General features: G+C 37.2%; 1 protein-coding gene across 1 annotated transcript in view; it reads left to right on the top strand.

Annotated features, from left to right (window-relative positions):
* Positions 1 to 15,777, top strand: part of LOC110571204 (hedgehog interacting protein) — a 90,547-nt gene that overhangs the window by 14,233 nt on the left and 60,537 nt on the right. The window lies entirely within an intron of this gene.

The following is a 15,777-nucleotide window of genomic DNA, read 5'->3' as shown; positions in this document are numbered from 1 at the left end:
GAGGTCTTTTGGTTATTTTGGCAATAGCAAAGCATTCTTTTACCGCATCCATTTTTGAGTCTGTCATGAAAAATGCTACTTTTACTGGTCCTTCCTTGTACAATGTTTTTACAGGTAAGTCAAATGTGCTCATCTATAATTGGCCATTTTTATAGTACATATGCATATATTGCCTTCTTCCTCACTTCTCCAATTTGAATTCTCACGTTAAATAATCTAGTAGTATGTAAATAAAATTACTGTCAAGTTTGTCTGGCGAGAGCATAACATGCGATACTATTAGCAGGATGAAGCTGCAGAGCGAACTGTGACGTTTTAAAGTTGAGGCACATTCAACAGCTCATGACTAATTTAGAATGAAACAAAGTAATAGTATGATTTGAGAAGAACTGGTTGTCTTTTATATTTCTTACATGGGGAAAAAAGTCAAAGGAGGATTTATACTCTTCTGCTCATATAGAAATGAACTCCTCCTTGCTTTGTTGAGCTCTATTCAAAGGTAAGAACATCAAAACCAGAAGAAACAAGTCAGGAAAAAATACAGGTATAGTCCTGATATCGATTCATTACCTACCATGCAAAATAATGAGAATGATTCAGTTAGAATACAGGGATTCTATATTCCGTATTGTTGGTACCACCCAAATTCAGTTGTGTGTTGTGACTGTGTCACCAAGACTTCCTGCATAAGATAAGTATTTTGTGGTACGTATGGTCCTTTATGGAAAAGGACTTCAGCACCAACACATAGATCATTTGGAAAATCTGTTTAACTCAGTAGTTTCAACTTTCTCCCGATAAAAGTTTTCATTAGAATTCCCAGCAAATCACCAAAAGTCTCTTAAGATGAAGCATTAGTGTTTTGCACATAAGACTTTAATAAGTACATTTTGAAATGTGTTCCGAGAATTCACTGCCAGTGGTACCTAAAGAGCAAAGAATTAAGATACAGCATTAAGTACATTACTCACTAGCAGTGTATTTTTCTTGCTGTGAAAGTTGAACGTACTGTCTATGAAAGAAAAAATTGGGGAATGTATTTTAAAAATCATCACCTATAATCTCATCAGTTAAAGAATACCACTACTAACATTTTTATATACTTCCAGCTTTTATATTAAAATTAGATGAATTTATCCTGACTGCAAAGGTAATACAGGTCCATATTAATAAATGTGGAAACATACAAGAACATGTTTTCTTCTTGCTTTTCTCCTAAGCAGCTTTAAAATAAAATTGAAATCAAACCATATATACATCTTTTTAGCCTTCTTTTTTTGGACATAACCATATGTCATGAGTATGTTACCAGATTTGAAAACTTTTCTCAAAAACTTAGTTTTTATCTCTTCTGGGTATTCCATTTCCTAATTATGAGACATTTAGAGTAACTCCAGTATTTTCTTTTTATCAGTGTAAATAATGTGATTTATCATTCTCTTGTGTGTTATTTAACCTGCTCATGAATGACTTCCTTAATGTCCCTTCATAGAGCATTACGGAGATGAAGGACATAAACCATGATACACATTGCCAGTGGCTTTAGAATATATTTTCAAGTATTTGAAAGAATAACATATAGCTTTTAAATATTATTTGAATAAAAATATTGGTATTAACAAGATAATGCATGATAAAATGTAGGTGTAAGAAATGGGCTCAATTTTGTTGTAAGAAGTAAAGAACTGATGTTCTCATTTCTACTTCAATTTACCTGCCTAAGGAATGACAGCCTTTTAATTAGGGTTCCTTCAGAGTGCCTCTGTTTCAACTTACGCCCATTCATTGGGATAGTGAATGAAAGTTTTGCTTCTCCGACCATGAGACATTTCATCAGGCAATAAAATTGAACAAGAAGATTATGACAGTGCCATGATTCTGCAGTAGGTATGTTCTGCAGGCCTCTGGAAATTCTGTAGAAACCCCTTTGTGCCTTGTTTCCTAGGACAGTTGTAGGCCTTTTAGGGCTTAACATAAACTTCAAAATCCATGATTCTCCATTTGTAGAATACATAATATAACGTATTTTTTTAAAGTGCGATATTTGAATTCTCTTGGAATTTGGGATTAATGATGTCAATAAGATAGGAACCTACCATGGCATAGTTGAGTGTATACTGTATAGTGAGTAATGAGACCACAGCCTTGTTACCTCAGGTGGGTGATGCTACAACCGTCCTTATCTTAGGCTCCATGAAGCTTCCCTCACAAGTCACGAATTGTAACTATTAGAAGAGGCTACTGTTGGTATGATGGGGCAGATGCCAACACATTCATGAGCTGATCATACCATTGATTTTTGTGATATGCCCCTCAGAGACTCCTGAAGTAAAAAAAAAATTTCACACCTATTTCACAGTAATTTTTTCAGGCTTCTTGATATATGAATAGTTAGTGTGTTCATGGCAGTATTCTGTGTTTGTCAATAATCATTTTACATAAATAATACAAATAGCATCTTCATAATTATTATGTATATCACTTCTCTGTGTTTTCAGTTTTAAAATTCTAAGAGGGGGCATAAAGCTTTTTTAACTGACTAAAGTATTGATGGCAATACTCAGATTACAGAAATTAATAAGGTATACTAAACCTAACCTTCCTATGTTTGAAATGAAAACAAGACAAACCACCATGAAGATCCCCCCATGATATTCACTACTGATCAGTTTGAATATATTAAATCAAATATAAAGAGGAATTCCTGATTACAAGAGTTTCTAAAAAATAGTGCTTGCTATAAGGGAATCTGGAATTCCATTTCTGCTAATTGTTAATTAAGAATCAACAGGAATTTCTGTCACCTGGTAAAGGATTGACCTTTTTGTGGCAAGAAGCTGGACTTGGTTGGTATCCTCAAACCTTTACCAGCCCTGATTCTTAAAGCTACTTCAGAGAAGTGTCATCAACATAGCCAATCATCCAGGGAAGTTAGACAACTCTCCCCTACGTGGTCCTGTCTGAAGCTAAAAATATGATGTCTTATTTTTAAACACCCATAGCGTGCTGCCTATATTATAGGAGATTTCAGTACACATAATTGTCTGTGTCTCACCAAACCAAAGTTATATGCAAAAATGCAAAACACAAGCTAGAGAATTGACTTTTCTTTGTTATAGGAAACAAATTGTCGAGTTGGATTAATGGAATAAATTCTTATGCCATATGAATTTAAACTGCCATTCATTTGGGAAGAGATGATCCCATTCACAATAGCTCAAATCCTAGAAGACTAAGCTTTGTGAAATTGCCAAGTGAAGAGTGAGTCAGAAAAATGTTTTAAAAGTATGTAGTGATTTGGTAGATTTTTGATTACAGTGCCCTGTATAAGCTAACCACTAATACACTGAAGAATGATCCAAGTGTTCAATTGGTGAGCAGTCTTTAAAATCTTCATTTGTGGGTGTGTATGTGTGTGTATGTGTGTGCATGTGCATTGTTTGTTGTGGTTGTCTTATCCCAAAGGGAGAAATTTTAAAAATCATACTATCTATCTCCCTGGGTAAAAACTTCTTTAAGATACTGGTAGTTTGAAATTTTTAAATTGAGCTTATATCTGAATTCTGAATCAGACCTTCTGGCAAGTGCTAGAACCAGCTTCATCTGTCTGAAGTCCTTGGGAATGACAAGCCAGTGGTTCTCAGGAATGGCTGCACAGTATAATTGAAAGCTTTCAAAAATTCTGTTGCCCAAACTAAATCGCACTGTCTGCGATTGGAACCTGGGCATTGGTATGATTTTAAAGCTTTCCCAAGCAATTTCAATGTGTAGCCAATTTGAGAGGCACCGATCTAGACTGAACCAAACCCCTGGGTCAGTTACACATTGAATGAGGCACACTTTCTCTGCCCAGACGATGCCCAAGTGCTATTACTGAAGTGTCCACGGGGAGCAAATGGTTGAATACTAGTTGTCATTTGCCCTGTACCTTTTGTCACTTACTTGGCCTATACATATTACTTGTCCACTTTGAGGGAGAAGATGAGTTCATTCTTGCACCATATAAGATTCTTGATACAAAGTTTTGAAAAATAGTATTGTAAAATCTCAACAATTCTAACTGGACTATTGCTTTGCCTATAAATTTTTCCTGTTTTTGTTCCTTTTGGAACCTGGTATTCACCTAGTTGGCAAAAGAGCGTTCCTGTTCCTAAAATGTGTAGTTTGCGTTTATATCTGTAAACCCTTGTAAAAATGACAAGGACACCAAACGTTATTCTAGTGTAATTTTACCAAACTTCTGACTACCAAGGATCTGAAAGTCAGCCTTAGCTTTGTGTGTGTGCAGGAAGGACAAGCCTGCACCTGTTACCTACAGGGTGGCCTCTCAAGGAAACCAACACGCAGCTTCCTCTGCCACTTAGTTCTCATGAGCGGCCAGAAGACGGAGAGGCTCACACCCACAGCAGCCCTTTTGGCTAGCAGCGTGCAGCAGACAAAGCCGAAAGACTTGTCTATCATTGGAACAAGTGTGACTGCACTCCTGTCCCTCTCTATCTACTTGGATCCTCATTTCAAAAGATGCTTTTCGAAACAATCCTTTTACCAGGGGAGGAGAGGACATAAGGCTGAAAGCTGCTGATTGTCCGGGTGACTGAGTCCATTGAGGTGGGACTCTTGAGAGACAGTGGCCCAGGCGCCCGAGCCACGGGAGCATGTGGAGGAGGACGCAGGGTGTGCCGGGGCAAGCCCCAGTGGGGCAGCCTCTGATTTCACATGCTTGTAAATCACACGCATAATCATGAGCATCGAAAGTTTAATGAAATCCAAGTGCTCATCAACCCGTTGGGGCTGATGTCCTGCTTCTCTGAGGTTTGTCAGAGACCTAACCTTTCATGTTTTCCTCTGCCTTCAACTTGCTATCTTATGGTAGCCCATGAAATGTTAGTATATTTTTTCTCAAGTGAAATAAGTCAGAGCAGAAGAAAAAGCAACTTGCTTATCAAAAGTAGTAGTGGATATATATCACGCACACAAATGCATATGTCGATGACTGGACTGTGGGTCAAATACCTTCTCAGAAAATCATTAGAAGCCTGCTTTTAAGCATACTTTAGGTTGGAAGAAAGCATGTGTTTCCTTGAAAGAAAGCTTGCAAAATATATTTGGTAAATATTGCAAAAGAAGAATCACCATCCTAAAATGTTTTTGTATATATGGCATTTTTGAAGTTTTTGGCCAATCAGATTACTGCATTAGGAGAGACTTGCTATAGAGGTGGAAATAACCATTAGATAACTTCATTCTAAAAGTGGTTAGAAAGTTAATGAAATAGTCTGCCCCCATATAAAAACTTTTTAATGCCTTCCCTTTCTTTGTAGTTTAACATCCTGGCTCCAAACCATTAAGTTAAAATGTAAGCAAAATGTAGATTAACAAGTAAAATTTGGGGCCACAGTTATTTTTTTATATCGAGGTAGTAATGACATGGTATTAAACCCAACTATTTTTTTTTTATGGAGTGTCCCTGACACTTTACGTCAGAATGCCCTATACTCTGTGAAAAATGCTGTTTTTAATTTTTAAATAAGTTGAATCTCATTTCAAATCTACTAGGAATGTTCACGGAGCAATTATTTTATGTAAAGCAAAAAGTCCCTTGGTGATGTGAAATAATGTCAGTGTCATTTTTTGTTCGGTTAATTAAGTTAGTTTTCATTTCTCGTGTTCTTATTTCTTTATTTTGGCCTTTGCAATCCTATTGATAAAACGTTTTAATAAATGTAAATGTGCATATATATGGTGCATGCCAGTATACATCAGTTCAATCTATAAATTATTTTTCCATCATGCATCATGTTTTTTACTGAAGCAGAAACTGAAGTGGCCGATGTAATGTCCCTCCGGTTGAGTAGAGAAAGGCCTGCCTTCTCCTACATTTTAGGTCCCATAAGTCACAGCTGAGGTGAGGAAAGTTTTTACATTAATGTCTTTATATTTATCTAAGACTTGAAGGGCAGAGGAAATAGAGCCTATAAATCTCAGTAGTCTGTGGTAATCATTAAAACAAGTGAAAAACTAAGAAATCTGGGCCCTAGAGAAAGACTCTGCCATTTGTAAAAAGCATCTGTCTGAATGTGGCTGCCACCACCTCACAGTATCTGACTAGAAGGAGGAGAAAGAAGAGCTATTGTTGATGCCACCTGTCATTGCTTTCCAGGAGCTATATTATCTAACGAAAAGAAAATATCAGGCATCACAAAACTACCTATAAATGGGAGAAAGTAGCATAACGCTCCCTTTTAGAGACATTCAAAAACTTTTCTTTCTCAAAACTACAGTCCTCAAGCAAGCTGTGTTGTTAGCAAGTATCCTTCAGTCTTCATTCTTACCAATCATAGCCACCATTTATTTTTAAGCACTTACTTTTGTTAAGCCATGACAGAGATGACCCCTGTAATTCTGACAGTAACCCTGTGAGGCACGTATTACTATCCCATTTCACAGATGAAGAGACTGAGGCCCAGAAGTTAGGCAAACTGCCCAGGCTAACACAGCTAGCAAGCACCAGAGCCATATTTCCAAGGCAGTTATCTGATGTCATGCTCTGAACCCCAGTGCTCTCCTACTCTCTGCCTTTAGTCAGCTGACTGTTCAGGAGGAAAGACTGAGAAGTATGTTCAAGCAGCAGAAAAAAAAAAAAAAAGAAGCAGAGATTGGTGACGGGCCATGTTAGTACTCTCTGTAGCGCTAGACCTGGCTGGCAGGACAGTGAGGAACCTGACGGCCTAGATCTAGGGTCAAGCATACAAACTTGAGTTCCAGTCACTGTATCCACACCGTGTGCCAGTTGTTTGGCCTTAGGCAAGTGATTTAATCTCTCTAGTCTGAGTTTCTTCATCTGCAGAACAGTAATAAAAGGTTACACCTGACACTTTATATGTACAATCTCACATGAATCTGAAATGCTTTGTAAGTATTAGCTCTTATCATCTATCATACTAACATGAAAAGGGGGGAAGGAGGGAAAACAAGACCAGCCCCCAGAACGACCCACAAGCTCCAGGGGCCACTGTTAACTATATGCCCTAGTATGTGACAGCCCCCTTAATATGGGATTGAATGATAACTTAAGGAAATTCTGTGGTAGTGTTAGCATTTGCACCAAAATTATATGGCAGATCCATGGAAACAAAGTTATATTGATGTATGTGTGTGTTTTCTTTAATTCAAAAAGAAAAACCTAGAACATATTTTTATTTTAGTGTGTAACTAGAGAAAGACAAAACCTTCACTTTTACAGCATCACCTCTTGACAGTAGGTGGATGGCATTGTTACCTGCCTCGTGATGCAAAAATCCCCAGTCCTGGGGTTTCTCAGAGCACATGCCCAAGGATGATTAAGCACAGAGTGGCGACCCCTGAGCACGGCAGCAGCCTTTCACTAGAATTTCCGTGCTTCCACAGTAGTTTTTCTCAACCTGGATATTATAGTAATGAAGGTCTTTTTGTGTGTTTATTTTGGAACATGGTTTGTGTCAATCTGCCATAGACTTAATAAATTGTAGGATTTGCAAAGGAAATATACTGGGACTGAAAACTAAGAAGGCACATATTTTTGCCCACTAGCAACTATTGCTCAAAGCACAGACATAGAATCTCGGGATTTGGGAGGGAGGCAGTCGGGCAGAGTTGCTTCGAAGTTAACATGTAATGTCATGACTTAGAGAGCGTATTACTCCACAGAATATATATATTTTTTAAAGCAGGTCAGTAAAATGTACCATGAAGTCAGGGAAGAGAGAACTTTAAAGGAAAACTTCAAAGTTAAACAAGAGCAACCACAAATATCATTGAAATGTGTTGGAGATCAAATGCAAGAAAATGTAAATGGAATGACCTCAACTATCTCCCTCTTGTTTATGTAGCATTTTGTTTTTAACAGATTTCTTTAATTTTTACATTTATATAATAAATATATAGATAGATTTATTTGTATAATATATAATAATCATATATAATAAATACATTATCAATTACTACAATACATTTTAGTTTATTTCTTGGTAGTATTCATCAACTGACTGTTAGTTATTTTTAAGTCTGTAAAGTCTGTGATTATGTTGAACTATCATAATGCCAACGAGACGAGAACTGAGGACATATATAAAGTGTTTTATTATTTATTTATTTATTTATTTATTTATTTATAGAGGGGGGCGGGATGGAGGGACAGAGGGAGAGGGAGAGAGAGAATCTTAAGTAGTCTCTATGCGCAGTGCAGAGCCCAGTGCGGGGCTCAATCCCACGACACTGACATCATGACCTGGGCCGTAATCAAGAGTTGGAAGCACAACCGACTGAGCCACCCCGGTGCCCCTATAAAGTGTTTTTAAAAATTGGATCACTGCCTAGATTATTAAATCAGCTCTGGACTTTGCAGTCAAGATATGTTTTGAGGGGCGCCTGGGTGGCTCAGTTGGTTAAGCGTCTGCCTTCGGCTCAGGTCATGATCCCGGGGTCCTGGGATGGAGCCCACATCGGGCCCCCTGCTGAACAGGGAGCCTGCTTCTCCTATCCCTCTGCCACTCCCTCTGCTTGTGCTCTGTCTCTTTCTGACAAATAAATAAATAAAATCTTTAAAAAAAAAAAAGATATGTTTTGAAAAATAAAGTGCTCTTTATTGAGGCCATTCTATAATGTATTATAATGAGAAAAGCTTGAGAAAACTTTTTCTAAACCATCTAATTACCTCTCTCAGCATGACTTTGTGATACCAGGTGACCACACATGTGGTCACAATGGCTCTCAGGAATTACCATCAAAAGGGAAGTAAAATTGGAATCCTTTAGTCAATGAATTTCCATTTTACTCTACCTGGACATGGCATGTACAATTTAATTTTAAGTTCATCTATTCACTCATTTTAAAATAATATGTAATTCCACACACCTAAATTTCAAATCACAGAAAATCTGTAAAAAATAGTTATTTAAGATAAAATATGTGCTGATTACTCCATCACACACATTGTAGTAGGACAAGAACAGAAGATGAGAACATCAGTGAATTTAATTCCATCATTGCTAGCAATTAAAATTATTTAATCTGATTATGAACTGAACCTAATAAACTGAAGCTAATATAAAAATAAAACATTATGACAAAAGGATCTTAAAAATTTACATATTGTTAAAAAATTCTTGAGAAAATAATATTCCTTTCAAATATCCAAATATCAAATATTCTGTCTCTCTCTTCAAGAGTAGCTAAATTCTTTACTTTTTAAAAAAATTTTAATAAGCTATTTCTAAACCAGCCTCCTATCCTAAAGCACCTTTGATCCAAATGGATCACAAACTTAAATAAAATTACATCTGACCTCAGGCTATTTCTAGATAGGGAAAACACATCTGTTCTGACAACCCTTAGCCAACAATTTGAAACTGTTCAAAAAAATTCCTAGAAGAAAGAAAAAAACACAGTGTACACAATGACAATGGAAGACTCTTGAGATTAGAAAAAATTAGGAAAGCATTACTCTAAAAAGGATAAAAAGATAACTATATTTAATTCCCATTAACATTTTGGGCTTTCTATGAAAGAATTGGTGATAAGGCTCTCACAGTTCAAACATCTTTGTTGGATGGATGTGAGCACACCTATTCAGAAAAGGTGAAACAAAACTTGAACTGACTTCCCTCCACACACAGGTCACCAAACATCTGTCATAAGATATCAATTCCTAACCTTAGACTGGACTCAAGCCTATGACCTGAATTTGAAAAAGCCACGTAGCTTGTTCTCTCTTATCCAATCTGCTGTGGTTTTTTCCCCCTTTTAACCACCATTAAAATTTCTGTTCAAATCTCCAGGGGTTTGGAAGATCAGATTAACCCCATGACATTAATAATGTATTTACACTCAGGGTCTCTGTGCATGTCACCTGGGGCTGATCTTAGGATTTTGTGACTCGCAGTAATGTGGCTAGTTCCAAAAAGATTTACCCAATAGCTGGCATAGCTCCTTAATTGCAACCTAAAGAGAGTGTCTCCTTGTCCAAGGAAGCTTGTGTATGAGTGTGTGTGTGTGTGTGTGCGCGCGTGTGTGTGTGTACGTGGGTGGGTGGGTGTAGGTGTGTGGGTGGGTGTCTATTTTAAGATTTTGGCTTTGATTAAATGTCAATACATATAAAACTTCTGCGTAGAAACAAAAACAAAACACAACTTTTGGACATGAGGGACTAGGTGAGCTTCTTCCTTTGTAAATAATTATTACCGGCACTACTAAGGAAAACCTGTGATGACAGCATCAATTTTCAACACCTTTGATCCCTAATCTGTTGCATTCCTGTCATATCCCACCTCACTGCGTGGCCATAGCACTCATCCACTGCCAAGATGAGGGTACCCATTTTGCCAGTGGTTATGAGCCTTGGAGCAGTCTGCTTAACCTGGGATCTCTGCGTCCTCATCTTTGAAGTCAGAGGACTAGGCTAAATGATACCTTTGGTCCTTTCTAGCTCCAAATTCTGTGACATGGAAAGCAGTGCTAGTCTCCAACTGTTTCCAGGGGAATTATGGGAAAGAGAAGCAACCAGTGTGACTCAGGCACTAGAGGCTTCATGCTTGCCCAGGCTCAGAGAGTGTGGGGCTTACTTTGCTTTATTCTGATTTTTTTTTTCTCCTTTGTCCTGATGCAGAAACCCCGTCAGCGTCTGCTAGTACAAAGCTTACCGGGCATCCTACCACAATGGCCAATAAGTGCCCTCACCTTTCTGTGTGGTCATCATTACTCAAACTTTTTTTTTTTTTTTTTTTTTGGTGGTGGAATCTTTTATTTGAAAAAATTCTATCATTCATTGAGTCAAGTAAAATACATATGTGTGGTCATCATTACTCCAGTTAAACTTTTAAAAGCTATGTAACTCAGCATGAAGTGAGACTTCAGGTTTCAGTTAATAATGGCAGGGTAATATCTTTAGTTTGTAGGGATAACAGGGTGGTAAGTTTTCAAATCTACAAGTCTGAAGGTGAAGATAGATTATGACCTTAAAGTGGACTGAGGAGGAGACCAGTCTGGAGCTGAGTAAAGGAAGAAAAAGTAGTCCTTGGAGGTGAGGTCACAGAGTTGTGCATCTGTGTGTTGGTGGGGATGGGAGGCATGCTTTGTTTAATGTAGGGCCTTAACATGTTCTAAGGTCTTTGGCTTTTACTTCAAGTGAAATGGGGAATCACTGGAGGATTTTGAACGGAAGAGTGACGTGATCTGACAAACTATTGAAACAAGATCAATAGCAGCCTTGTTGAGAGTAGACTCGGAGGGACGAGAGAGGAAGCAGGGATATAGAATACTGACTTCGAGCACCAGCTCTGCTGCGAATATGCTTTGTGCTCATGGGCCAGTCATTGACCACTCAAGCTTCAATTTTTCACCTGTAAATAAGAGAATCAGTGATAGGTGAGGTTCCTTTCAGTTCCAACTTTTGGTGGTCAATACTTGGAGGAATATTTAGAAATTTACCCTATTAGGGCACCTGGATGGCTCAGTTTGTTAACCCTCTGACTCTTGATTTCAGCTCAGATCATGACCTCAAGGTCGTTAGATCAAGCCCTATTGTCAAGCTCCACGCTGGGTGTGGAACCTGTTTAAGATTCTCTCTCCCTCTCCCCCCACCCACCACTCATGCTCTCTCTCTCTCTAAAAATAAATAAATAAATAAATAAATAATCTTTAAAAAAAATAACTTATTAAGTGTAAACATTTTTACATATACTGTTTACTGAATTTATACCTCCTTTCCCATAGGTTTAAAGTGCAAATTTTCAAACTTGGTACATTAACAACATAGGACATTTAATGGGTTCCAGTGAAAGGTTCTAAATGACAGGAAAATATCAGTCATGGTAAAATAAAGAAGAGGAGTCACTCTACACCAGTTGTAAATAATAATTCCTAAAAATAGTAACCACAACCAAATACTGTATGTGTGCACACATACACACACACACATACCTCCTTGGGAAATGCAAATTTAAGTGGAGAAAAGGGGTCAGAGGATCATTTTTTAAAGTATAATTATACTCGGATTTAGCATACAAGAGGCCAAATCCAGGTATCTTGAAGTCGAGAGGAGTAAAGTGATGACAGAATACAAAACTATGGCCCTCTAATAAGAAGGATATGCAAATGTTGTTGCAGGGAATTTTTAGCTATTTAAATTAAAAAATAATGACCTTACTTACAAAGTACCCATAATTTACTCTCAAAAGTAGAGTATTCCCAGATAGACTCAGTGAGTTTCTTCTTTGTTGTTGGCAACTGAACTTCATTTAACTAACCAGTCCTTCAGGCTATAAATTCAGCGGGCAAAAAACGATCTCCTATTCTACCTGCCCATGAAACTACAAAAGTTAATTTCATTGTGGATAGAATAAACTAGATGTGAACAATTGAAAAGGGAAAGAGAGTAATGCTTGATCATTTTACTTGCACTTGTAAGGATTTCAGTGCTCTGTGTTTCTTTGAGAGAAATCCCATGGTGCCAATTAACCTAACTTATTCCAAAACAATTCTTTGTTTCGAAAGAATAATTTTCATTGTGGGTGTTCCTTGAAATTGTATGCCTCATCCCCTGTTATTACTGAGATGTGTGCTGTGCAGTTGAAAGGACCAGCTTCGCTTCCACGCACTATAGAGATTAGAGCTGTATCCCACACACAGTGTCGGATAATCTGCTTTAATTTTGTCCATTGCTAACCTTTAGTAATTTTTTTGAATGTGGAAAAGCCATCTCAGCCTAATATTAAACCAAATATTTCATGTCAACACTATCAAAAACACAAAAGGCTGGAGATTTGTTTTAATCAGGAAATCTATTTTCTTGCAAAAATTTTAAAGTAAGTCAACTTTTCTTGGCTCAGTTTAAATGACATTTTCATTTTTCTTTGAAATAATGTGAATGCTTTTTTTCCTCCAGCATAAGACAAAACTGGACTAGAAAAGATTGAAAAGGATTTAACTAACTTGGTAAATCCATTCTCCACTTTATTAGGCTATGTTGTCTATTTGGATTTCTGGAGTATTTTTTTAAAACCTAATAAAGCAATTAACCAGTATTCATTCTAAGATTTAATTTGGTGAATAGAATATATGTGCTTTTCATCAGGCCACACATCTTTTTTTAAGTCTGAAACCACCACACACAAAGAATTTAATTCTGACAGACATTTGTTCTCAGCATAAATACTTTAGGGCCAATAGTTGTCCCCACTTAATCATGCTTCTTAAAAGTGAATTCCAGAAGACTTGAGGCCCCCAATGACCCCTGGTAAGGTGAGTTGTCAGTAAATTACTTTTATGATGTGCCCTAGGGAAGCAGGTCTGCTAGAAACTTGGTAGGGAGCTGGCCCCCTCTTGCCTGTAGGGGGATGACCTTTAACTTTATCTAACCTTTGCATTTCTAATTCTAAATTTCTGGGAGGCATTTAGTCACATTGTTGGATATCATATGAAAAGTGAGACCTTTCCTGTACCCGAGAGTTAGTCTTAGCCACACATTTGTTGTTAAACTTCCAGATGAAGCATGCCAGTAAGCTTTTTATTTCTACAATTTAATTTTTTCCCTTTCTGTAATTCATTACAAGTTAATTTTAAATACCAAACATTTAATGGGTTGAAATATAAATGAGTTCAAAACAGATTCATAGTTAAATTATGACTGCCTTGGGTGACATTTGGAAAACACTGTAGAAAATTTAATCCCATAATTTTGTTAATTTGAATTTATTGTGGTACTTGAAAATTTATGTTATTAAAGATGAATGATGATATTGCATCAGAATATATTTAATTTTTCACAAAATATTTAGTAATTGAAAACAAGTCTTGTCAATTTTTTTGTTGTCTCCATCATGAGAAAGTTTTTATTGTGCTTTTTGGGATAACATTGACATTATCAAACAGAGGAATTTAGACTCAGTTTTGGATGAAGAAATATACCCTTATTTGGCTATATTAGACTGAAAACATTGGGAAATAATGCCTTTTTACAAGATACAAAATACAAAGCGATCATTAATTTCTCATTAATGATCAGGGCATAACTTGGTTGACCCAGATGTTCATGCTTTAGTTGCATGAATGTCTAATTTCTCTTCGTTTCCCATTAGTTTTGGATGACATATAATGGGCTGGTATTTTTAATTCTTCCCTCAAGAAAAGTATTTCACTGCTCAGTTTTATTGTCTGTAAGTGTACTACATGGTTTAAAAATATGTAATACTTACATATTTTATATATACATACTTATATGTATGCATATGTATAACAGAACCCTGTGTGGCTGAATGAAATATTGCTAAAGATAAGCTTTTCCCCCAAATGACACACCTAATTTTTAATCAGGTAGTATTTAGGCATGCAACTGTAAATGCATAGGCTAAATGTAGAATATTTCTATAATCTTCTTGACTTTTATTTCGGACTATAGCACAAGCAAAGCCAAGATACCTAAGCTTTGCATTTGTTATCAACCTTTTGAGGAGATCAACAATAACAGTCATAGACGCAGTTACTATAACGTCAGTAATTTTTTTGTGGGGAAGGAAAGAGATCAGCAAATTCCTTCCTGTAAATCAAAGGTTCTGGCTCAGGAGCATATGTAAACAAGATGTAAGTTTTAAATATAGCTTAAATGCCACCCAGGAGAGAAACTCAATGGTAAAAGAGTTGTCAACAGACGGAAAGGAATCTTTAAATGATGGAGACAATATTAAATTGGTGACTATAATGTTAGGACTACACGAGCATGTGCTTCCAAAAATTCCAGCACAGAATGTCCTCTTCCCTGCACCCCACCCCCAATTGTTTATCTTTGGATCTGGGAAACATACTAATAGTAAATTAGAATGTCGATGTAACTTGCTGATAACCCTAAGATTTTAACTTGAGAAAATGTCAAACTCACAATTTTGAACCACATTTGGAAACAAGAGTTAGAACAAAATAGATATGTGTGAAGACACTAATATTCAGACTGTCTTAGGTTGTTTGCTTACATTAATCCTACCAAAAGCATTTGTTTGTCATCATGTCTGCACCTGCTGAGATATGGCTAGGTGGTCTTTATTTGTTTGTGTGTTTGTTTTTGTTTTGCTTCATCAGAAATTTTATGTTGAAGGATCTTGATGATTTTCACCAGTACAGCCTGCTCCACTCTGTCACTGTCTGGGAACTTACTATTCAGTTACCATTAAACATGGACCGGGAGACAATTCATAATATGTGTTAGGTACTGAACAGGATCCATCTCTGGAACCCAACCCAAAACACGGGACCTGGAGTGTGGAAGGTAGTTCCCCACAGGAAAATCAGAGTGCTCTGACCACAGGGAATGGATGGTGGGCAGGAAAAGCAATAGGGATATGAGAAAAATCTAATGAGGGAGAGGAAACAATAAATTACCTGGTATACAGGGAACGACTCTTAAAGGGTATTGGCAGAAAAGAGGCAAGAGCCTTTTATGCAGGAAAGATCGTGGGGACTGAGATGAAGCTAGACATGTAAACTGGGGCAAGGGACAGTACTCATAAAGGGTCTTATGTACTCACCGAAAGATTCGGAGTTTCTTTCTATGGTAGGCAACAAGGACAATTATGGCCAGCCCCCAGCGATGTGGTAGGCTTCTCTGGAACCAGTTGGCTTCTTCAGGTGCTGTGACTGCTCTATTTCCCCTTGTAGGGGATTTGGGAGCTTCTCCTCGTCCAGAGGGCAAGGCAACTTAAGAATTGAATCTAGAAATAATTGAAAAATGCATGCAAGGGGAGAAGATCCTAG

Source organism: Neomonachus schauinslandi, chromosome 2 (genome assembly GCF_002201575.2).
Source record: "Neomonachus schauinslandi chromosome 2, ASM220157v2, whole genome shotgun sequence".
NCBI lineage: Eukaryota > Metazoa > Chordata > Mammalia > Carnivora > Phocidae > Neomonachus > Neomonachus schauinslandi.
The sequence above is the reverse complement of the archived record's forward strand: the minus strand, read 5'-3'. Positions and strand labels throughout refer to the sequence as shown.